The sequence below is a fragment of the Mesoplodon mirus genome, assembly GCF_964341445.2.
Source record: "Mesoplodon mirus genome assembly, chromosome: 13".
NCBI classification, from domain to species: Eukaryota; Metazoa; Chordata; class Mammalia; order Artiodactyla; family Ziphiidae; genus Mesoplodon; species Mesoplodon mirus.
The window spans coordinates 39217581-39241921 of NC_138989.1; the positions used below are offsets into that span (position 1 = coordinate 39217581).

General features: G+C 38.7%; 1 long non-coding RNA gene across 3 annotated transcripts in view; it reads right to left on the reverse strand.

Annotated features, from left to right (window-relative positions):
• LOC309814499 overlaps window positions 1–24341 on the reverse strand; it is a 338026-nt gene that overhangs the window by 100303 nt on the left and 213382 nt on the right. For all 3 annotated transcript variants that reach the window (XR_014295697.1, XR_014295698.1, XR_014295699.1), the window contains one exon: window positions 10892–11037. This is a non-coding gene — a long non-coding RNA (uncharacterized lncRNA). The remainder of the gene's footprint in view (window positions 1–10891; window positions 11038–24341) is intronic.

The window sequence follows — 24341 nt, forward strand, 5'->3', positions numbered from 1 at the left end:
CTTTATTCAGTACTAACAACCACTACATCTACCACCACTCCCTCCACCATTAAGAACATCCTTTCAGCTCATTTTAGCCTCACAATATCCCTGGGAGGGATGTCATATATGAGTCCAGAACCCCTTCTCCAGGTGGGAAGTGGGTGATGGGCCAGCACCTGAGATGGGTCCAGTATAGTTTGTTGAGTTCAAGCCAGGAGGATGTCCCATTTCTGGGGAAGTCAAGAGGAGTCAGGTCAAGGTGTGGGACACTAGAGTTCTAGAGAGACAAATGTCTAAGGCCATGTGGTTCAAGATTCAGGGAAGGAGACTGACAGCAAGCTGAGAGCACGAAGCTGAGGGGCTGTGAGGGCAGCAGAGCTAGGAGGTCAATTTGAAGCTCTCCCAGCCTTGCTCTGTTGCTTCCCTGCCTCTCCTGCTTCTGGGGCCTCTGGACAATTCCTTCTCAGGCAGCAGCTTCAATAGGGTTGGAATTGTAAAAATTTGTCCAGTCATTTAGAGCTTACACCCAGTGGGTATAATGAGCAAAATGGGGCACTTTCAGAGCAGACAACGCTTCAAGCTCTTGGCTACAAATTCAAGAACTGTGGCTTTCTGAGGTCTCTTTCAGGGCTCACACTGGGTCTCTTAAACTCAGCATCTCTCTGCAGCAGCTCCACGTTGGTGGAGTTCATGTCATGTCCTCAGTCTCATACTCCTCTTGACAATTAAAACTCCTTTTCAGGAGATGGGAGTTTTAATTGTTACTTAACCACTGTGTAGACTGAAATGCCAATGCACATCTAGCATGGTTTAACAAAGCCTATCAAAGAGCACAGGGTAAGAGAAGGTACCAAATACAGAGAGTGAAGCTAAGTGAAATGGAATTGCTGTTGCCTCTACCTGCTGAAACAAAGGAAACAAAACAGGAATTGGGAAAAGTCAAGGTTAGGTTGGGCATGGCCTTTCCCAAGGCTAAATCTGCAGAAAATTTCTGGATGGTGGAACGAAAATTCAGGAAGGAGAAAGACACACTTTTAAAAATATAATAAGTTCCAAAAGGGATTCATGCAGGATATCTGATTTTTTTAGTGGAAATTTAAAAGGAAAATCAGAAAAATTACAATATCTTTCTACCTGAAGTGAAAATAACCTGTGTCCTTTCTTCCAACCTCTCAGGTACGGTAAGTCTTTATTCTACAAAATGGAGAATTTTGGCTCATATTCCATGCTGAAAGCTTGAAGATTTTCATGGCAAGAAGAAGTTGTGGGAAGACACATGGCATAAGAATAAAAGGCAAACTTACCCCAGGAATAAGAAGAGAGGCAGGGACTGCGGAGGGGAAGAGAAAAGACAGCACTGAGAGAGGTGGAGGGGATCCACATAGAACACTTTTATCAGCCAAGGAGCATTCACATGAGGATTCCCTGAAAGGCAGTAAGGCTCCACACTTAGATACGGAGCAAGAAGAATACTGAGATAGACAGAGACTGCATCCAGCTTTCCACTCCTCCCCACAACTCTCTAAAGTCTAACATTGAGAACTTCCTTGAAGTTCTGAGTTTGTGATCCCTTGGACCAGTCGTCTACATTATGATAACTAGGTTATACCTAAGATATTTTCATTATGTGTCTTAGAGGACCTTGGGAAAGTATCTCTTTTATTAAGAGAGGAATCCAGAGGGATTTGGTAGATGTTCTGTAGTGAAGTTCACGTACTGAGCATATGCTCCAAGGTCGCCTACTTGTTCTGCAGAGTCATGTGGCTTTATTTTAGGTTTGGAAGGTGGAAGCACTGATATTATGTCAATTGTATTAGGTATTGATTACTGTGTAGCAAATTTTAAAATGTAACCCAACTCTATGCTGTCTACAAGAAACTCATTTTAAATATAATGATACAGTGGGGTTGAAAGTGAAATAAGATATACCATGCAAATGCTAATCAAAGGAAAGCAGAAGTGGCTATGTTACTATCAGATAAAGTAGAACAAAGAACATTACCAGAGATAGAGAGGGGCATTATGCAAGGATGAAAGAATCAGTTCATCAAGAAGACATAGCAATCCTAAGTGTGTGTGCACCAAACAACAGAGCTGCAAAATATGTGAAGCAAAAACCAATAAAACAGAAAGGAGAAATAGACAAGTCCACAGTTATAGTTGGAGACTTTAACACTTTTTGCTCTCTCAACAATTGATAGAACAACTAGACAGAAAATTAGCAAGAATATAAAAGAAGTCAACAACACCATCAAACAACAGGATCTAATTGACATTTATAGAATACCACCCAGCAGCAAAATACACATTCTTTTCAAGTCCCTAAGTAACAGACAGATCATTCCTTGGGCACAAAACAAAACTCAAAAAATTTAGAAGAGTTGAAATTATAAAGACTGTGTTCTCTGACCACAATGGAATCAAGCTATTAATTAATAACAGAAAGATAACAGGAAAATCTCCAAACACTTGGGAATTAAAAAACACTAATATAAATAACCCTAACTAATCCATGGATCAAAGAGGAAGTTTCAAGATAAATTAAAAAATACTTTCAATTGAATGAAAACAAAAATACAACATGACAAAATTTGTGGGACACTCCTAAAGCAGTGCCGAGAGTGAAATTTATAGCACTAAATACATGATTATAAAAGAGGATAGGTCTCAAATCAATCATCTAATCCCCCACTTCAAAACTTATAAGAATAGAACTAATAAATTGGGCTCCCCTGGTGGCGCAGTGGTTGATAGTCCGCCTGCCGATGCAGGGGACGCGGGTTCGTGCCCTGGTCCGGGAAGATCCCACATGCCGTGGAGCGGCTGGGCCTGTGAGCCATGGCCATTGAGCCTGCACGTCCAGAGCCTGTGCTCCACAATGGGAGAGGCCACAACAATGAGAGGCCCGCATATCACACACACACACACAAAAATAGAACTAATAAATAAATTCAGTAAAGTCACAGGATACAAAATAAATATACAGAAATCTGTGGCATTTCTATACACTAATAACAAACTATCAGAGAAATTAAGAAAAAAATCCCATTTACAATTGTATCAAAAAGAATAAAATACCTAGGAATAAATTTAACCAACGAGAGGAAAGACCTTACAGAGAAAACCATAAGACATTGAGGAAAGAAATCAAAGAAGACAGAAATAAATAGAAAGATATTCCATGTTCATGGATTGGAAGAATTAATATTGTTATAATTTTCATATTCCACAAAGCAATCTTCAGATTCAATGCAATTTCTATCATAATTCCAATGGCATATGTCACAGAACTAGAACAAATAATTTTAAAATTTGTAAGGAACCACCAAAGATCCCAAATAGCCAAAATACCCTTGAGAAAGAAGAATAAAGCTGAAGGTATCAGGCTCCCTGATTTCAAACTATACTATAAAGCTATAGTAATCAAAACAGTATGGTACTGGCACAGAAACAAACACACAGATCAATGGAACAGAATTGACAGCTCAGAAGTAAACCCACATACATATGACCAACTAAATTATGACAAAGGAGCAAAGATCATATAATGGGGAAAAGAATAATCTCTTCAATAAATAGTGTCAGGAAAACTGGACAGCCACATGCAAAAGAATGAAGTTAGATCACTATCTTACACTATATACAAAAGTTAACTCAAGGGTTTCCCTGGTGGCGCAGTGGTTGGGAGTCCGCCTGCCGATGCAGGGGACACGGGTTCGTGCCCCGGTCCGGGAAGATCCCACATGCCGCGGAGCGGCTGGGCCCGTGAGCCATGGCCGTTGAGCCTGCGCATCCGGAGCCTGTGCTCTGCAATGGGAGAGGCCACGGTAGTGAGAGGCCCGCGTACCACAAAAAAAAAAAAAAAAAAAAGTTAACTCAAAATGGATTAGAGACTTCAATGTAAGACCTAAAATCATAAAATTTATATTGAGGGCAAAGGAATTAGAAGAGCTAAAATAGTTTTGAAAAGAAGAATAAAGTGGGAGAATTCAGTCCACTCTATTTCAAGACTTATTATATAGTTATACTAATAAAGACTATGGTATTGGTGGAGGAATAGACACATAGATCAATGGGACAGAACAGAGAACCCCCAAATTAATCCCCACAAATGTACCCAACTGATTTTTGACAAAGGTGCAAAAGCAATTCAATGGAGGAAAGATAGCTTTTCAATAAATGGTGCTGGAACAATTGGACATAGGCAAAAAAATTAACTTTGACCTAAGTCTTCACCTTAGACAGAAAATTAACACAATCTCAATGACAGGCTTAAAAGCAAAACATAAATCTACCAACTCAGGAAAAAAATAGGAGAAGCTCTTGGGGATCTAGGGCTAGGCAGAGTTCTTAGACTCGACGCCAAAAATATGATCCATAAAAGAAAAATTAAATTAGATCATATCAAAATATAAAAATTTTGCTCTGTGAAAGACTCTCTTCAGAGGATGAAAAGACAAGCGACAGACTGGAAGAAAAAAATTGCAAACCACATATCTGACAAAAGACTAGTATTTAGAAAATATTTTTAAATTCTCAAAATTCAGCAGTTAAAAAAAATCAAACAAATCCAAGTAGAAAAGGGGCAAAAACTATGAAGAGACATTTCACAGAAAAGGATATACAGATGGCATCATTTGCCAACAGAGAACTGCAAATTAAACTATGATGAGATATCACTAATACACATATCAGAATGGATAAAAATGTTTAAAAAGTGAAACACCAAATGCTGGTGAGAATGCAGAGAATGGGGATCACTCATTCATTTCTGGTGGAAATGTAAAATGGTCACTCTGGAAAATAGATTGACAGTTTAAAAAAACAAAACAAAACCGAAACATACAACCTAGCAATTGCACTCCTGAGCATTTATCCCAGAGAAATAAAGGCTTATGTCCACACAAAAACCTGTACATGAATGTTTATAGCAACTTTATTTGTAATAGCCCCAAATGGGAAATAACCCAGATGCTCCTCAATGAGTGAATTGTTAAACAAACAATTAAATCCATATCGTGGAACGTTTCTCAGTAATGAAAGGAACAAACTATTGATACAACAACCTGAATGAATCTCTAAAGCATTATGCTGAGTGAAAAAAAGCCAATCCCCAAACGTTACATACTTTATTATTCCATTTATATAACATTCCTAAAATAACAAAGTTATAGAAATGGGGAACAGATTAATTACTGCCAGGGGTTAAGGAGTGGATAAAGACAGAAGAGAAATCAGTACAGCTATAAAAGGCAACCTGAAGGATCCTTTGGTGACATTTTCTGTATCTTGACTGAATCTATGTCAATATTCTGATTGTAATGTTGTACTATAGTTTTCCAAGATGTTACCATTAAGAGAAACTTAGGTAAAGGGTACATGGGATCTCTCTGTATTATTTCTTACTGTTGCATGTGAATTTGCAATTATCTCAAACTAAAAAGTTTATTTAAAACAAGTCAATTTCATTTATAATAGTACCCCAAAAACCCATAAAATGCTTAAGAATAAACTTAATGAAAGGCAGGGAAGACTTTTACACTGAAAACTACCAAATGTTACTTAGAGAAATTAAAGAAGACCTAAATAAATAAAGGAATATATCATGTTCATGGATAAGAAGACTTAATATTGTTAAGATATCAATTCATCTGAACTTGATTCATAAATTCAATGCAACCCCAACCATAATACAAGCTGATTCTAAAATGTATACAGGGACTTCCTTGGTGGCGCAGTGGTTAAGAATCTGCCTGCTAATGTAGGGGACACGGCTTCGAGCCCTGGTCCGGGAAGATCCCACATGCCGCAGGGCAACTAAGCCCGTGTGCCACAACTACTGAGCCTGCGCTCTAGAGCCTGCAAGCCACTACTACTGAAGCCCGCAAACCTAGATCCCATGCTCCGCAACAAAAGAAGCCACCGCAGTGAGAAGCCCGCACACCACAATGAAGAGTAACCCCTGTTGAGGCAACTAGAGAAAGCCCGCACGCAGCAACGAAGACCCAACGCAGCCAAAAATAAATAAACAAATAAATAAATTTAAAAATCAAATAAAATGTATACAGAAATTCAAAGAAACAGAATAGCCAAAACAATTTTGGAAAAAACCCAACAATATCTGAAAATCAATTTCAAGTCTTACTGTAAAACTCATATAATCAAGACAATGTACCATTAGTGCTAAAATGGACACATAGATTAATGGAACATAATAGTATGTCCAAAAGTGGATCCACATATATGGTCAATTGACTTCTGAAAAAGGTGCCTGTGTAATTCAATGGAAAGAGAGAATATTGATGGAAATGTTCTGCATCTTGATTGTGGTGGTGGTGGTTATGTGGGTATATAAGTTTGTCAAAACCCATTGTACACTTCAAGTGGATGGATGGAACTGATTGAATGTAGATCATTGTATGTAAATGAGCATGGGCCCCAACCTCACATCATATAGAAAAATTAATTTGAAATGGATCATAGACCTAAATGTAAATGCCAAACTATAAAACTTCTAGGAAAAAAAATAACAGGAGGAAATCTTTACAACTTCGGTGCAGGCAGATATTTTGAGATATAGAAATCCCTAATCATAAAAGAAAAAAATGGATAAATTTGACTTTCCCAAAATAAACCTTTCTCCTCTTAAATCAGTGATTTGTAATCCTGGCAGCACATGTGAACCATCTGGAGAGTGTCAAAATAAAACACCTATTCCATATTAGTTGAATCATAATATTTTCTTGAGAAACAATGATTTAAAGTATGTCTTTGACTCTATTTTCAAAACATAAGCACAAACATATCTCATGTACAGCTTATGTTTCCTTACATCTCTAACATAGGATATACTTTTCTATTTGTATATGAATGTATAAATGGAGAGAGTATATTGCATATACATAAATTAATTTATTCAACTTGCATCCTTGATTATGTAGCAGGGTCTGTGTTAGACGCATGGTTACACAAAGAACTCAGACAATCCCCGACCAGAATTACATGGGAGTCAGAATTATAGGTGGGATAAAAGTTGTGTGAATATATGGAGTAAAGTGGGGACACAAAGGGACAGATTCTACCTGGTGTGGGTGCCAAGGAGAGGAGTCAGAAGAAGGGCTTTCATCTGAATCACTTCTTGAAAGATGATTAGGTGTGGTCAACTGTCCTGAGACACCTAGAGTGACCACACCCTTCACATGCACTTTTGTGCGTATAGAGGCAGCATATATACTTTTCAATATTCCAAGTAGCCATGTCTACCTTGTAGTTGGGAGCTTAAGGGAAAAAAATCCACTGTACCTTCAAATCAGTTCTATCTCTTATCTCAGGAGGTCCTGGGAGGGAAGAAGAACCTTTTCCAACTGCCTTCCTTGTACCCTCTCTTCTCTTTTCCCAGCCAGTGAGCACCAACAGTCAGGGATTTTCCAACTCTAGTGAAGTCAGGACAGAATTTTTGATAAATGGCCATTTAAGCTTTTTTAATACTAATGTGTTAGTTTTCTTTTTAAAAGATTTATTTATTACTTATTTATTTACTTTATTATTATTATTTTTCGCCACATCAGGTCTTAGTTGCGGAATGTGGGATCTTTGTTGAGGCATGCGGGATCTTTTGTTGCAGCACATGGGCTCTTTGTTGTGGTGCTCAGGCTTCTCTCTAGTTGGCAGCAGGTTTTCTCTTCTCTAGTTGTGGCACGCAGCTCCAGGGAGCGTGGGTCTGTAGTTGTGGTGTGCGGGTTACAGAGCGCTTGGGCTCTGTAGTTTGTGGCATGCAGGATCTAGTTGAGACGTACAAGCTCAGTAGTTGTGGCACACGGGCTTACTTGCCCCGTGGCATGTGGGATCTTATTTCCCTGACCAGGGATCGAACCCGTGTCTCCTGCATTGCAAGGTGGATTCTTTACCGCTGGACCACCAGAGAAGTCCCAAGTAAGTTCTTTATTAACCTTTTCCTCTGAGTTCTAGCTCTTATCCTCTGACTTGTTTCCTACAAGCTTAAGTCAAACTCATTAGCCAGGTTAGTTGGAATATACTGTTTCATACTGTGTGTCCTTTTTTTTTTTTTTTTTTTGCTTTTAGAGAATAGGACTCTGTTATACAACTCCTCCATCTCCACAGAAATACAGATAGCCAAAAGGGGACTTATTTACTTTTTGTGTTGCTATCAGCATATTTGGGAAAATATTCCATAGATAAACTGAATTCAGGACATTGGGGCATTTGATGGGAGGGAACTATCTATAAAAAGAGTAATTTTGTACAAATAGCAACTGTGAAGGGAAAAAGATGATATCCATGGATACTGATTCATAAGCCCAGGGTAAGATATATATCTGTTTATCCACTGAATCAAACAAATAAATAAACATACATGTGTTACAAAGCTCCTTCTTGCTCTCTGTGCCTGAGGAGAAGGGAGGCCTGTGATCCCTTTCTGTAGACTCCCAGTCACTCCTGAGAAACACACCCACATCATGTTTACATATCACAGCCTTCTCACTACTTCACCAAATGCCTCCTGGCCTTTGCTCAGTGAGCCAGTCGGGCTCCCAGAAAATCCCTCATTCTTTCCCAACTGTGCCTCCCCAGACAGATGTTCTATATCAAGAACACCAAGTCCTGCCCTGAGGTCTTAGCCAGCAAAAACTGACGAGTGGCCCTTGCCTTTGGGAGATGATGTAATGCGTTGTGGAGATGCATGCTACAGTCTCCCCACAAAGGCGGAAGACGGCGTGGACTCACAGGGGGCAGGGGCAGGGGAATTGGGTGGGCCATCCCTCTCTCTTATGACAAATGACTACAGTATGTAAGCCAGCCTGGGAGAACGTCTCTTATCCCAGGCAACTCCAAGAGTGGATTCCACAGCTCTTTGGCTAACAATCTAGTTCCCAATACCTTCTGCTCGCAGGACATTCTTCTTAGGATAATGCTGCAGGGTGAGCCAGTGTCCTCTGCTGTGTTCAGCAGTGCTCCCAGCATGGTCCCACCATCTGTGCAGAAGCAAGGTCTCCCATGTCTACGGGGTCCTCTGGTAAGTTGAAAGATGTGTGAGAACCCAGTGGTCCAGGGGAAAATGCTCTGAGCAGCAAAAAGTCCCAAAGCCAAGCATAAAGTCCCTCTACATGATTACATGATAGGACAGGCCTTGAGGCCCTCACTTACTTTATGTACACTCACACATTCATTGACACAAACAACACAGTGAGCCCTCTGATTTCTGAGCCCACAGCAAACAGAAGTCCTCAATTCTCAGGGGATCCTGGAGCCACAGGGCCAGGCCTAGTGACATTGCCTAGAAGGTAGTAGATGCTCAATGCAAATTTATTGAACAAAGGCATCTAAAAAGACACAGTTAACAGCGAGAGAAGACCCCCCAAACCCACCCAATGTGTTAAAATGGATGCTCTCATGCTTTGGGTCCCTTAGGACAAGGAAAAGATCCTTAAATTGCAAACTGCCTGCTCAGTGTTAGGTACTTAATTTATTATCTCATTTACTTACACAGCCATCCTGTGAGGTATTCAGAACACCATTTCACAGACAAGGAAATGAAAACACAGAGAAGTGGAGTCCTTCAGCCAGTAAGGGGCAAGGCCTCCATCCCAGCTCAGATCTGCCTCTCAACCATAATTTACTACCTTGTTAGAATTGTTACCTGTAACTGAGCTCCTCCTCTTCTCCTCCCTGGACCACCTATCCCCCTGCGTTTTATTGTTTTTTTTTTTTTGTTTTTTTTTTTTAACGCGGGCCTCTTACTGTTGTGGCCTCTCCCATTGCGGAGCACAGGCTCCGGACGTGCAGGCTCAGCGTCCATGGCTCACGGGCCCAGCCGCTCCGCGGCACGTGGGATCCCCCCGGACCGGGGCACGAACCCGTGTCCCCTGCATCAGCAGGCGGACTCTCAACCACTGCGCCACCAGGGAAGCCCCCGCCTAGCGTTGTTTTACCAGATGCCTGACTTCTCTGTTTCTAGTCTGCCCACCATCCCATTCATCATTTTTCAGGTTTTCCCTGAGTAATCTTTATCAAAACCAATGCAGATCACACCACTCCCTGTTAAAAACCTCAGCTGCCCCTCCTGGGTACGGCACCCAAAGCCCTTGGTGAGCTGACCCCAGTTTGCCCGTCCACAGCCATGTCTGCCACGTCCCACTGCACTGCCCATGCCCTGGTCCATTTCCAGTTCTCTAAACGCACCTTATGTTTTCTTCATGCCACTTCATGGGCTGCGAAGCTCTTCCTCCTCCTCTCAACCCGAGAAATATCCTCCAGCCATCCACCACCACACTGTCACCAACACCACCTTCCTCCCCTACCATCAAGGTCCACTTTTCATCGTCTTATCTGTGACGTCTTCCTGAACTCACATGGAACAGCCACTGCTTCAAATTCCCTCAACACAGCATATTTATTGGACGTATTAAGCTTAGTTGTTCAGTAAGTTTTTTTCCTTCTAAGCTTACAATTTCTATCTGTTAGGGATTTTGATTAATTTATTCCCAATTCCTAGCATAGAGCCAGATACATAGACAAATTAATAGTGACAAACAAATGAGAGAAAACAGTCAATGCTCGTGGACTGAGCTATCAGGTTAAATGGAGGTTAGAAACACTGTTTAAGAATTCTGAGAGTGTGCAATTTATTTTAAAATTATTTATGTTCACGAACATTGCATTTGTGAAAAGTGTTGTGCCTAGAAGAGGTCAATTTCAGTAAAATGGAAATACACTTCTCTAGAACACCTCATTTCATCTCAGTTCCAGATGAATGAAGACATTATTTTAAACAATAATGTGCAATTAAAAAAAAAACTCTAGGCCCTGGTCCACAGCATTGGTTCATAGGTGATCTCTAAATAACCAGAAAGATAGAGTTTACATACATATATATAAATTCTATGTGTACCTTTTTGGTGGTCATCTCAATCAGCAATGTGGATTTATTGGGATTGTCCCACGATGGAGTCAGGCAGGCTGAAGGACACATGACCTGGGCTGACTGGCTCTTTGATGTCCACCTGCACATTGTGGCTTATGGCTCAGTTTCCTCTCCTATAGAAAGGACACAACATTGCTTACCACACAGGATGGTATTAAAGCAACACAATTAAAACCCTTGGGAGTAAGATCCCATTAAATTTGAATATGGACAGGATCTCAGGTGAAGTTACCTTCATACTATTCATAAAAGAAAAGGTTTAGAAAATCAAGAACCATATAAACCACATTGATGGGAGGAGTGTGAAAATATCTAAACAAATAAACTGTCTTTAAACCACATCAAACATTAGAAAAGCATTTATTTGCATGTAGATGAATGATATGACTGCCTCTACCTGGAACTATTTTTCTCTTTCTCCTTTTTTCTAACTTTTACTTACACTTGAAGTCATGCCCTAACTGTCACAAGTCTCCACTGACCCCTAGATTAAGTGACTCATTCCTATTATATATTCTTAGACTACCTTACGTCTTCCGTTATTTTAATTGCTTGTTTACTATCTGTCTTCCATGCCAGGCAGCAAATTCCACAGGAACAGTAGCAACGATGTCCTTAGCACTTAGCACAGTCCCTGGCACACTGCCAAAAAATATTTATTAAGTGAATGTGTGAACGAATTGGTGATACACTAATTACAAATCACAGGTTTCTCTAAGACACTTTTTCTGAACAAGTCACTAAATGGAAATAACATTCACTTCTTTAACTTTCTCCCTTTCTCCTTTCTTTCTTTCTTTCTTTCTTTCTTCCTTTCTAACAACTATTTATTACATGCTTACTTTACATCAGCCTCTGTAAGGTAATAAAGTAGACACATTTCTCTGCCCAAAGCAACTCACTGCAACCTGTTCATGTGCATACAGAACCCCCATAATGTTTTGCAGCACTTATCTATTAACATATTGGTCTCCACAGCTAGGCTGTAAGCATCTAGAACTCAAAGTTGGGGTCTTGTTCATCTTAAATCACCAGAATCTTGCACCATGAGTGGTACAGAGTAAGTACTTCATAACTGTACTGAGTGGTGAATATTTTAAATGATACAGTTCTTTGGAAACCAACTTGAAAAAATGAATTGTGTCCCTTAAAATACTTATATCCAGTAATTCCAATGTTGCCTAAGTAAATCATTCAAATTTAAACAAAAATATCTGTATAAAAATATTCATTATTTGTAATAACAAAAATTGGAAACCAGCTAAACGTCCATCTGTAGAGAGAAGGTTAAATAATCTATAGTATACATGTCTACATGTCGGGATATTGTGCAGGCTTTATAAATGATTCTAAGAAAGAACATAGGCAAATGATTATGAAACAATGTTAAACTAAAAAAATAAGTATTAAAGTTGTATTTTAAATGCCATATTTATCTGTTGCTTTTTTTTTTAATAAAGCCAGCTAGTCATAGGAAACACAATACCTGAATGAAATATACCAAAATTTCATGTGTTTAGTGAATGATCAGTGGGCATTTTGTCCTAATTTACTTATGCATAAGTAATTTCCACATTTTCTTAAATAAATATTTTCTCATTTTATAATAGAAATAATATCACTAAAGACTTCCATTTCCAGCCATTGTGGAGTAACAGGAACCAAATTTTCCCTCTCCCGTTAAACTAATACAAAGCTAGACAAAATATATGAAATGATCTTTTTAGGTGACGCACAACAGGTACCATAGAGGATAATCCCTAGGCAAGATAAATATATGAGGCGATCCCTATGAATGCCCCAGCTCACTGCCTGGAGAGAATTCCCAGGTCACAGCACAGGGAGACAGAACCTACATATCACCTGAATAGCTCCCTGAGTTGAGGAAGCAGAGTTCAGAGTTTAGTTTAGCTTTCCTAGTAAAGTAACAGAGAGGAGGAAACTGCACAGAGGGAAAGAGTTTCTGAGAACTGCCAAGTTTCCCTTGAGTCTTTGAGTTCTGATCTATGCATTTGTGTAAGAAAACTGCTAATATTAAAGAAAGAAACACTGGAAAGAAGCAGATGGAAAAATTGCTAAAGCTCATACATAGTCTGGAGTAGTTCATTTTCTAGATGAGAGAAAGGAGAGGAAAGATCTCCTATACCTGGGCATTTGGTAGAGTCCTTGGAAGCATATTGCCTCAGGAGTGGGCCAAATGATCTTCAGACAGAAAGTTTTTCCAAATCCACAAAATAGTGGCAAATTCTATAGCAAGCCTCAAAAGGATCAAGCCATTCCCAAGTGACTTAACTGCATTCCAGAACGAAGCATAATAATTTTTAAAGGACTACACCTTTTCCAACCTCGTGCAGCTTCACTCATTGTTATAAAATTAACAACATCTGGCATCCAATAAAAGATTACTAGGTGCAAATCAAGTAAAAGACATATAACTAGGAGATATATCAACAGAAACATACCCAAAGTGACATAGATGATAGACTTAATACACAAGAGTGTTAAAAGAGCTATTATAAATATATTCCATGGTTTCAGAAATTAGGGGAAAGTATGAGAATGATAGGATGTAAATGGAAGATATAAGACCCAGATCAATATCATAGACATGGAAAAATAAATATCTAAGATGCAAAGATATACTCAATCAAATCAAGAAACTAGACACTGCAGAAGATATGATCAGTGAACTTGAAGACAAAGCAGTAGAACCTATCCAAAATGAAATTTAAAAGCTGGGGAAAAAAAATAAACAGAGCATCTGTGAGCTGTGAAATAACATCGAACTGCCTGATGTATATAGAATTTGAATTCCAGAAAGGTGGGGGGGTGATACAGAAAAGTAATAGTACTAAAAATTTTTCAAAAGTTTATCACTTTTTGATCTTACAAAAAACTCAGGGAAACTGTTATGACATATGTCTGGACCACTATTCAGACTATAAGGAATAAAGAAGGCTTCTCTTCAGGGAACTTTATTTGTCCCCTCTCCCCCAACCCCACAACTTCACAACTTTTTATTGAGAAAAAACATGTTCAAACCTATAGAAAAGTTGCAAAAATAATACAATTAATGCACATCTACTCTTTACTTAAATTCACCAATTGTTGTCGTTCTGCCATAGTTGCTTTCTCTCTCTTCTCCCCCCACCCCACCTTCCCTCCCTCTCTCTCTGTATATGTATATATATATATATATATATATATATATGGAAGTTACTGACATCATGATACATCACTCCTAGATACTGTACCTCTTCAAAAGAAAATCCTTCCTGTATATAACCATAATATAATTATCACACACAAAAAATTAAACATTGTTACAATATTTTTATTTAATAAACATTGTACATTCAAATTTCCCCACATTCAAGTTATCCCAGTAATGTCCTTTATAGCTGAACACTTAGTTTTCTTATCTCTTTAGTCTTATTTAATCTGGAATAAGTTCTTCAGCCTTTCTTTGTCTTTCACGACTTTAACATTTTTTGAAGAAAACAGAACAGGTGTTTTGTAGAATGTCCCTCAATTTGGATGTCTGTTTATTTCCTCACTATTAGATTCAGGTTAAATATGTTTGGCAAGAGTACTGCGTCATATTATGAGGAACATGATGTAAGTCTGTCCCATTGTTGGTGATTTTGATTATTTGGTTAAGATTGTTTGCATGATTTCTCCATTGTTAAGATACCATGTTCCCTTTGTAATTAGGAAATAATCCGTTTGGTGATGTTTTGAGATTCTGTGAATATCTTATTCCCCAATGTGTCAGGGGTCCACAAAACTACCTCCAGTTTTGATATTTTGCTAGGAGGACTCACCAGATTCTGCAAAAATATACCAAGCCAAATCAGCAAAGGGGGAAGGTGCAGGGGGCAAAGTCCTAAGGAAAGTGATACAAGCTACCAAGGGTCTTCTCACAGCAACAAGTTGTGACAACACATGTAAAATGTTGTTACCAAGTGACACTCCTTAAAGACTCAGTGCACAAGGTTTTTATTGAAGGCTGGTCATGTAGGCACCCTCTGCATAGCATGTACCAAAATTCAAGAGTCCCAAAAGGAAAGCAGGTATTCAACACATTGTTGTAAAAACAGTGTAGGCACAGTGAGCCTCTCTTATCCATTCTGGGAATGATGGGAACCCTCCTGAAGTCCAAGTTCCCAGATGCCAGCCAAGGGCCAAGCAGGCCTTTCTAAGGATAATAATCTTAGGCCAAATGTGTTAACTCTTTTCAGCACACCCAACAAATTTTCACCCTCTGGTTCTGGCATCCACTGATGATCCTGGTTTAAGTTAATTATTATAATGGTGGTTGCAACGTGATGCTTTTCTGTCATTCTTTCTACTTTTATTAACTGGTATTCTTCTATAAAAAAGAGTTTATCTCTCCTGTCCCCACCAAATCATCCTTTTATTGTATTATTTTAATTCAATGTGTAACGATCCATTACTGTCATCATTCTTTTTTTGTGTTCAAATTGTCCCACATTTGGCCAGTGGGAGGCCCTTCAAGTTGACTCCTATGTCCTTTTGGCATATCCCAATGAGTCTATGAGGACTTCCTTACTTTCTGGCACTGCAAGATGCTGCATGTGAGCATGGAAATTTTCCTCTACCAGATCTAGAATGGTGATTTCTCTAAGTTTTTTTTTTTTTTTTTGGTAGAAGAAAATGGTATTTAGAAACCAAAGCTTATGTGTGCTTATTGGTACTGGAGGGCCATTGATTCTAAACCCATCCAGTGGACAGAGTTAGAAAGCATGATTTTAAAAAATCATTATGTCATACTAATTCCAATTCAATAACACAGGGTTCTTCCTCCCTTTCCCTCAATTCATATTTGTATTAGACTGAATAATATAAAATTTCCTTTTGATCTGACTTACTTCACTCAGTATATCAATCTCTAGGTCCATCCATGTTGCTGCAAATGACATTATTTCATTCTTTTCTATGGCTGAGTAGTATTCCATTGTGTATGTGTACCACATCTTCTTTATCCATTCCTCTGTTGATGGACATTTAGGTTGTTTCAATCTCCTGGCTATTGTAAATAGTGCTGCAATGAACATTGGGGTGCATGTATCTTTTTGAATTATGGTTTTCTCCGGGTATATGCCCAGGAATGGGATTGTTGGGTCATATGGTAGTGCTATTCCTAGTTTTTTAAGGAGCCTCCATACTGTTCTCCATAGTGGCTGTACCAAGTTACATTCCCACCAACTATGTAGGAGGGTTCCCTTTTCTCCACACCCTCCCCAGCACTTATTGTTTGTAGATTTTTTGATGGTGAATAATGCCATTTGCAGCAACATGGATAGACCTAGAGATTGTCATACTGAGTGAAGTAAGTCAGACACAGAAAGGCAAATATCATGATATCGCTTATATGGGGAATCTAAAAAAAATGGGTACAAACGAACTTACAAAACAGAAGTAGAGTCACAGATATAAAAAACAAACTTATGGTTATCAGGGGATAAGTGGGGGAGGGATAAATTGGGAGATTGGGACTGACATATATATACACACTACTGTATATAAAATAGATAACTAATAAGAACCTGCTGTATAGCACAGGGAACTCTACTCAGTACTCTGTAATGGCCTATAAGGGAAAAGAATCTAAAAAAAAAGAGTGAATATATGTATATGTATAACTGATTCACTTTGTTGTACACCTGAAACTAACACAACATTGTAAATCAACTATACCCCAATAAAAATCTTTAAAAATAAAAAAGAAATAAAATAAAATTTCCTTTTGGGGGGTTAAGAACTATTGAATATCAGCAATTTCAAATGGTCTAACCTAATATATCCCTTCTCCCACAGTGAAGATATTGGTTCTCCTGGGCATCAGTTTTTTGCAATTCGTCTTGTTCTATATCCATTGTCAGAGCAGTTGTTTGGATCAGTTCCTATTTTCTTCTGAATATTTTTATTATCAGATTGATATAATTAGGCTCATTTGTTTCTCTTTGTAGTCAATTTTCATATTTTCCTACCTCTATTATTTAATTTTATTTTTGAATATATAAAACATTAGCATGGTCAAAGTAAAATCATTATTTACAAGTTAGAGAAGTCTCATTCTCTTCCCTATCCCTTTTACCTCATTCCCTCTCACTGTCTGTGCTTTACAGTTTCATTAGTTTTTGGTTTATTCATTTTGTGTTTCTCTTTGCAAAAAAAAAGCATATTCATATATAGTTTATAACATATATAACATTATGATATATGTCACATACCATACAATTCACCCTTTAAAAATATACAATTCATTGGTTTTTAGTATAATCACAGAGATGTGCAACTCTTATCACTATCTCACTTGAGAACATTTCTATCAGCCCAAAAGGAATCTCATGTCATTTGCAGTCATTTCTCATTTCTCCTATCCCCATCCCCTGGAAACCTCTAATATACATTCTGTCTCATATAAATGGATCGCACATGTGTGATCTTCTAGCACATGCTTCTTTCACTTAACATGATTTTTTAAGGTTCATCCACATTGCAGTGTATATCAATACTTCACTCTTTCTTATTGCCACATAACATGGCAATATGTATGAATATACCACTCTTTGTTTATTCATCAGTTGATGACCATTTCAGATGCTTCAACTTCGGGGCTATTACAAATAATGCTATACAAGTTTCATGTACAAGTTTCTGTGCAAACATGTTTTCAATTCTCTGGGTATATATCTATGAGTGGAATTGCAAAATGGTAACTATACGTGCAACATTTTTTTTTTTTTTTTTTTTTTTTTGCGGTACGTGGGCCTCTCACTGTTGTGGCCTCTCCCATTGCGGAGCACAGGCTCCAGACGTGCAGGCTCAGCGGCCATGGCTCACGGGCCCAGCCGCTCCGTGGCATGTGGGATCCTCCCGGACCGGGGCACGAACCCGCGTCCCCTGCATCGGCAGGCAGACTCCCAACCACTGCACCACCAGGGAAGCCCACGTGCAACATTTTGAGGGGAAAATTTTCCAAGGTGGCTGCACCATTTTATATTACCACTAGCCAAGAATAAGAACTCCAAGTTTTCTACATCCTTATGAATATTTGCTATCATCTGTCATTTATTTTAGGCATCCTAGTGGTGTGAAATAATATCTCATTGTGGTTTTGGTTTGCATCTCTCAAATAGCTAATGATGTTGAGCATCTTTTCATGGGATTATGGTCATTTGTATATATACTTTTGGTGAAATGTCTATTCAAATCTTTTGCCCATCTTTAAATTTGGGGTATTTGTTTTTTTATTTGTATCATTTGTTGAAAAGACTGTTCTTTATGGATTATTCTTCCAATTTTTTTAAAGAGAGATTAGAGATTCTTCAATAACTGATGAAAACAGAACCAAAGAAATACAATTATTTACATCTAATGTGGTAATTTAGAAAATAAAAATGCAAGACATCCCATTAAATTTGAATTTCAAATAAACAATTAATTTTTTAGCATCAGTATATCCCAAATATTGCATGGACGCCCTTATATTAAAAATTATTTGTTGTTTATCTGAAACTCAAATATAACTGGATGTCCTGTAGTTTATCTGGCAACCCTGTGTAATGTGTCTCCATTTTATGTACCAGGCTGCTGAGGCCTGAAGAAACCAGTTATACATTGCACAGAGATAACTGGAAATGTCACCGTCATTGGAATGCTATTCCAGTATCTTGCATCATGCATCCAATGCTATGTGACCTTGAATCTGTTTGTCCCTGAATACTTGAGTTTCTCTTATTGCAAAATAGAACTCTTACTAGAGGTAAGGAGAGCGAGTAATTTACATAAGGCCTCTTTACACAGTGTCATATGTTTCCTAATTAAAAAAAAAAAGAAAAACTATACTGTGATTTTGAGGGTTTTTACACTCTCTTGACAGTTTTAGAGCCAGTTCTCCTCTTCCTTCTCCTATTCTTTTTTTTTTTTTTTTTTTTTTTTGCGGTACGCGGGCCTCTCACTGTTGTGGGCTCTCCCATTGTGGAGCACAGGCTCCAGGAGCGAAGGCTCAGTGGCCATGGCTCACGGGCCCAGCCGCTCTGCGGCACGTGGGATCTTCCCAGACCGGGGCACGAACCCATGTCCCCTGCATCGACAGGCGGACTCTCAACCACTGCGCCACCAGGGAAGCCCCTCCTATTCTTTTTTAAAGGTAGGAAATTGAAAACTAACCAGCAGTCTTAGAGGACTGAGATGCAGTCCTGATATATTCTGTAATTGACATGTATTCTGTTCAGGAGGAAAATCTCTCTTTGTCTTTCAAATCTGGGAAGAAATTTTTTGACAAGTTGACCAACATTCCCCTTCTCTCACAAAAGAGGACACTATCCATTAGACTCCAAGTAGACCTACATCCGTGCCCTTCAGATCTGATGTGGGCTATGAACCAGATAGCAGAGGCTGCTTGGTAGACCAGGAAGCCACACTGAAGCAAGCTGTGACCTCTACGGGTTGAAACCAGAAAGGTTCCTGTGCCTACTTTGTAAAATCCATTGATTTAATACATAGCACCACTGTACATCCATGAATGTTCTACTATTTTCTCCATTAAACAGACATGTTCAAAGATTCACAAATTGCTGCGTGACTCTCTGTAACAAATCTGTTTGGCCTTTTTGGAGGGCAAAACGTAAGTGCTATAGAAATGAGACATTTATGATTTTCCTATAAAATCTTTAAATAACATCAGATCTGAATGTCCTCCTTTTTTTGATGATTTCTTAAGATTTCAGAGCAAACCTTTTATGTACAGAAAAGGTCTGAATATGCATTCTCTCTTAGCACTTGATAAAATTCTTTCTTCATAGACTTTCCCCCTAGGAAAATTTCAAGAAAAACTGATTCTTCTACAAGTTTTTACATAATCCATTCATGTAGCATTTAAGCATGACTGTGAGATGTTCATAGGTCTCAGGTCCCCCTGGAAAAATCCTGATAATGATTATAATAAAACTTAGTAAATTTTAATGAATGGAGCCAAAGTAATAAATAATCCCAAGAATTTAGAATTCACAGGGTTGGGACTACTTGAAATTTTTACATGAACATCTACCTAAAAAATAAACATATTGTTTCTTTGATTACTTCAAGAGCACTATGTGTGAAGAGTCAGCCTTTTAGAACTCCTTTAGAGTCTGAGATTTTTTTCAAAAGAAAAAAATTTTAGTTTCTTCTGATTAGAAACTATAAATTTTAAATATGGGTAAAGGGTAAGTTTCTCAAATGACTAATTCTAGTTTAAATTTTGAAATTGTAAGTTTAATTGCCATTGCACCTAATTTCACTTCTATTTCTTAAAACATAATGTACATTGCTCTACAAAAATTGTTTCCTGCAATGAATACATTACCAGTGAAATCATTAAGAAGCAAAAGCCTCATAGAATAGGTGTTATTATTCTCATTTTATAAGGAGACTCTGAAAAACTGTGTCATTTCCAAGGGTCCACAGCTGATATTTTAACCAAGGTCATCAGCTTTGAATTCAACTACACACAACATTAGATGAAACATTATTTGTAACCAATATTGGCTTAAATTAGCGTTATCAAGATTAACAACTTTGGCTTTGATAGCTTTGGTGTGGTTGATATTAATGTCAATAACAAATAAGGAGAATGTTGATTTTGAAGGAAGCCTGAGACTTTGAAAGCAATAAAGACTTTGGCATGAAGGAAGGCTCCTTTTCGAAGGACACGTTTACAAGAGGCATGGCAGTTAGTTGATATTCTGAATTGTTGCCAGGACGATCACATACTCAGGGGTGTGTGGATGAGGATCCGTTTCTCCCAGCAGCCAGGGCTCAGACACCCCGGACTGTGGTTATCTCTGTCCTTGATGTTACAGCCTCTGGGGTCAGGAGTCCAGCCTGGAAACAGCTCCTCAATTACCCATTTACAGGAGGCTCTCAGTGTCGCACCCTTGACATGCCCAGATTTCATGTCATCTTCCCTTTGATCTATAACAGTGTTTGAGCTTTGTCGAAACACAGGAGTCAGTGGGGATGGATCTCTTCAGGCTACTATAAAAGCCAAGCTAATTAAGTCATTCAACCCTTCATAAAAATCACCCATGATGGTAATTTGGTCTTCACTTAGCTGAATAAAATCAAGAGGAATTCTGGCACAACTAGGAAGCTACATCCAACATCTAAATTAAGTACCTATCACCTCTTTCTCTCTCTTTACTTCTACTTTTAAAATATGCCTTAGAGGTTGGAAGCTTTTAGATCAAAGTATACAAAAGAACCATTAACTATTTCTCAGTGTCGATTCTGCTCCACATAAGCCTAAAGGTGTACAGTAAATCCAGAGCAGGGGTGGCCCCTTATTCAGGCTTTGTCTGGAGAATTCTAACTCGGCCCTCAGGATTCTGGTCCTCGTTCTGCCTCATCACCTACCCACTCCGGGCTCCACTTTCTTTTTCTGTTAAATGAAGGAATTGGATGAAATAATAGAACTCTAGATCATTTCCCACTTCTAGATTCTATGATTTCCAAATGACTACTGGGAAAATAGCTTCCCACTTTTACTGAAGCTCTCCAACTATCACTTACACTCAAGGTGTGTTTGAAGGTGGGGGAGTAGAAGGTGAGGAAGGGGGCCAGGAAGGTGAGAATAAAGTTCAAGGTCAATCAAAGCCCAGGCTGTGGTTTCCTGTCTGTTCTGAAAATAGGGTTTTCCCAAGCCTCAGAGCCAGAGTCTTACTTGTTCCTCTATTAGGTATAATAATCAGCATAATTAACAATGGGTGTGCACCACACAATCAAAAAAACCCAGTGGTATTTGGCAACAAATGTTTCATAAAGGGGCTGTTGGCTTCCTTTTGCCTGTGGTTAGGTACAGATGAAAAATGGAAAAGTCAATTAAAATGATCCTAGAAACTCTGCATTACTTAAAAAAAGTAAAAATAACCCCAGACTACACAATGCATTTCAAGACACTAACTAGTAGCTGTTAGTGTTTGCAGAAGTTTACTGAACACTGTGAGATGAGATGGTTGTTTACAGAACTTCCTCATTCCAGAGGGTTCTGTGCTACCTAAGCAGCTTGACTATCCCCTATGTGCAAAGGATGTGCTTTTTGAGTACACAAAAGAGCAGGCCCTCCAGTCTCCCATGTGGTACCGTGTAGGAGGGAAACTCAGTCTTAGCCAAACCACTGTCCCACAATGAAGGGCCTTCCATGACCTACAGGATTATGAGTCAAGTGGTATCAATTCCATGAGAACAGCTGTATTTATAGCAGAAATCAGAGGACGGAGAAGACAGGACCTGGATCAGGAGCCTGTATTAATGCTGAGTGCCTACTATGTGCCAGAACTATTCCTTGGGACTAGGAATCAATGAGGGAACAAGGACAAAGGGTCCCAGCCCTTAATGGAACTTAAAGTTTAGCAAAGGAGGCAGATTTTAAGGGACTAGGTCCAAGCTATGATTTCCTGGCCATGCAGATATCCGGATTTCCCAAGCTTCAGAGATAGTTGGCATTAAAATCATGACAAGTGCAATGAGGGTGAAGTACAAGGTGAAAAGGATGACAGACAGGTCAATTTTCAGTGGCATGAGACCTCAAACAACATCCATTTTCAGGGCCTCAGACGGATTCATAGAACCCTCAGGGTAAATAATAGGAATAAGTGTTGCCATTTTCTGGGTCTCAGTGATATACTAGTGACCAAGTACTTGTCATACATTATCTCATTTAAAACAGGGGTCAGACACTGGACTCTCCACTTTGGAAAGATTGAGGATCCATAAACTAGGGTATAGGGAAGGTAGAGTTTGGATACAGAGCATGCTTTCATTTGCAAGAAAAGAAAGACTCAGTAGGGTGAAGTGTAACAGATTTGTCTTAGTACTAAGCTCAGAGTGTGGCCTCATTCTCTTTGCTCTCCTCTCCCAATACAGCTTCTTGGCTAGATATGGTATCACTGGGGCTTGAGTGTGGGGATTTCACTAATGTCAAGATAGTTTTGTAACCCACTGTGTAAAGAGTTAAACACAAGTATTCAAATTCCCACTAAATATGGATTTTCTTGGACCACTAACAAAGCAGCTCAGTAGACTAAGCAAAGATTTAGTTTTAAGAGACCTAAAAATAGTGTGCCACTAGTATCTTTGTCCAATAACACTGATGATTAACAACAAATTAAAAGTAGAAATTCATTTGTGGGGTATTTATTAGTACCCACACAAAGCTATTCTTCAGCATAAACCCCTGTTTCCCATTGTTGTTTCTTCAACATATTCTAATGACAAAAAAATTAAAAATTAAAACAAATATAAAAATACTTATGGCATACTTACATTTAACATTAAATTCTAACCAAAATTTGACCAGAATAAAAGAGAATTGGGAAACCATGTAATATTCCAACTGTATGAGTGCATAAGGGAGAAAGTGGGAGGCAGATAAAATAAATGGTAAGAAAGAGTGACTCATCTTGTTGATAAGAATAGTTGTCCTTTGAACCAAAAATTTTCTAATGCCTAAAATAAGTCATTGTCTAAGGAAGTTTAATAGGGTCAAAATCTTTGCTGTGCCTTTTAAATTATCAACAGATATTTTGGACTTCTTTTGGAGAAAGGAGTGGGTTTGTTTTTTTTTTAATGGTTTAAAAGTTTTCATTGAATTCTCGCCCACATAACACTTAACTTTTTGACATGTAGTCATTTAAAGATATTTTGGATTTTACTAAGTTTTGGTGATGGAGAAGTAGGTAGTGGAAAGAATAAAGGTGGGGGGTTCATTGCCTTTGTAACCTTAAATCTATGGGCAGGTCCCACGGAGATCCCAGAGGATGCTAGTCCATTATAGTCTGGCTCTCCTGGCCATTGTGCACTAGTTTGATCAATTGGGACTTTATTTGAGGAAATGGGAGAGAAACACCAATATTTCAGATGTGCTGAATTAGAGGTAGGGTTTTAATAGATGAAGGAGGGGGAAGGAGGAGCATGCATTTCAGGAAGGAAACAATGTGAAAAATTGTGTGCATGGGGTCAGGACAAAGGAGCAGCTTACATAGCCCAGCTGGGCTGGTGCACACGTGAAGTGATAGAAGACAGGAGGGAAAGCAGGCTAGGGCAAATCGCTATGGTCTCCACCTCAATTAAAAGATATGACCGAGCAGAAGCAAGAAGAACTACAATCCTGCAGCCTGCAGAACAAAAACCACATTCACAGAAAGGTAAACAAGATGAAAAGGCAGAGAGCTATGTACCAGATGAAGTAACAAGATAAAACCCCAGAGAAACAACTAAAGGGAGAGAAGATAGGCAACCTTCCAGAAAAAGAATTCAGAATAATGATAGTGAAGGTGATCCAGGACCTCAGAAAAAGAATGGAGGCAAAGATAGAGAAGACGCAAGAAATGTTTAACAAAGACCTAGA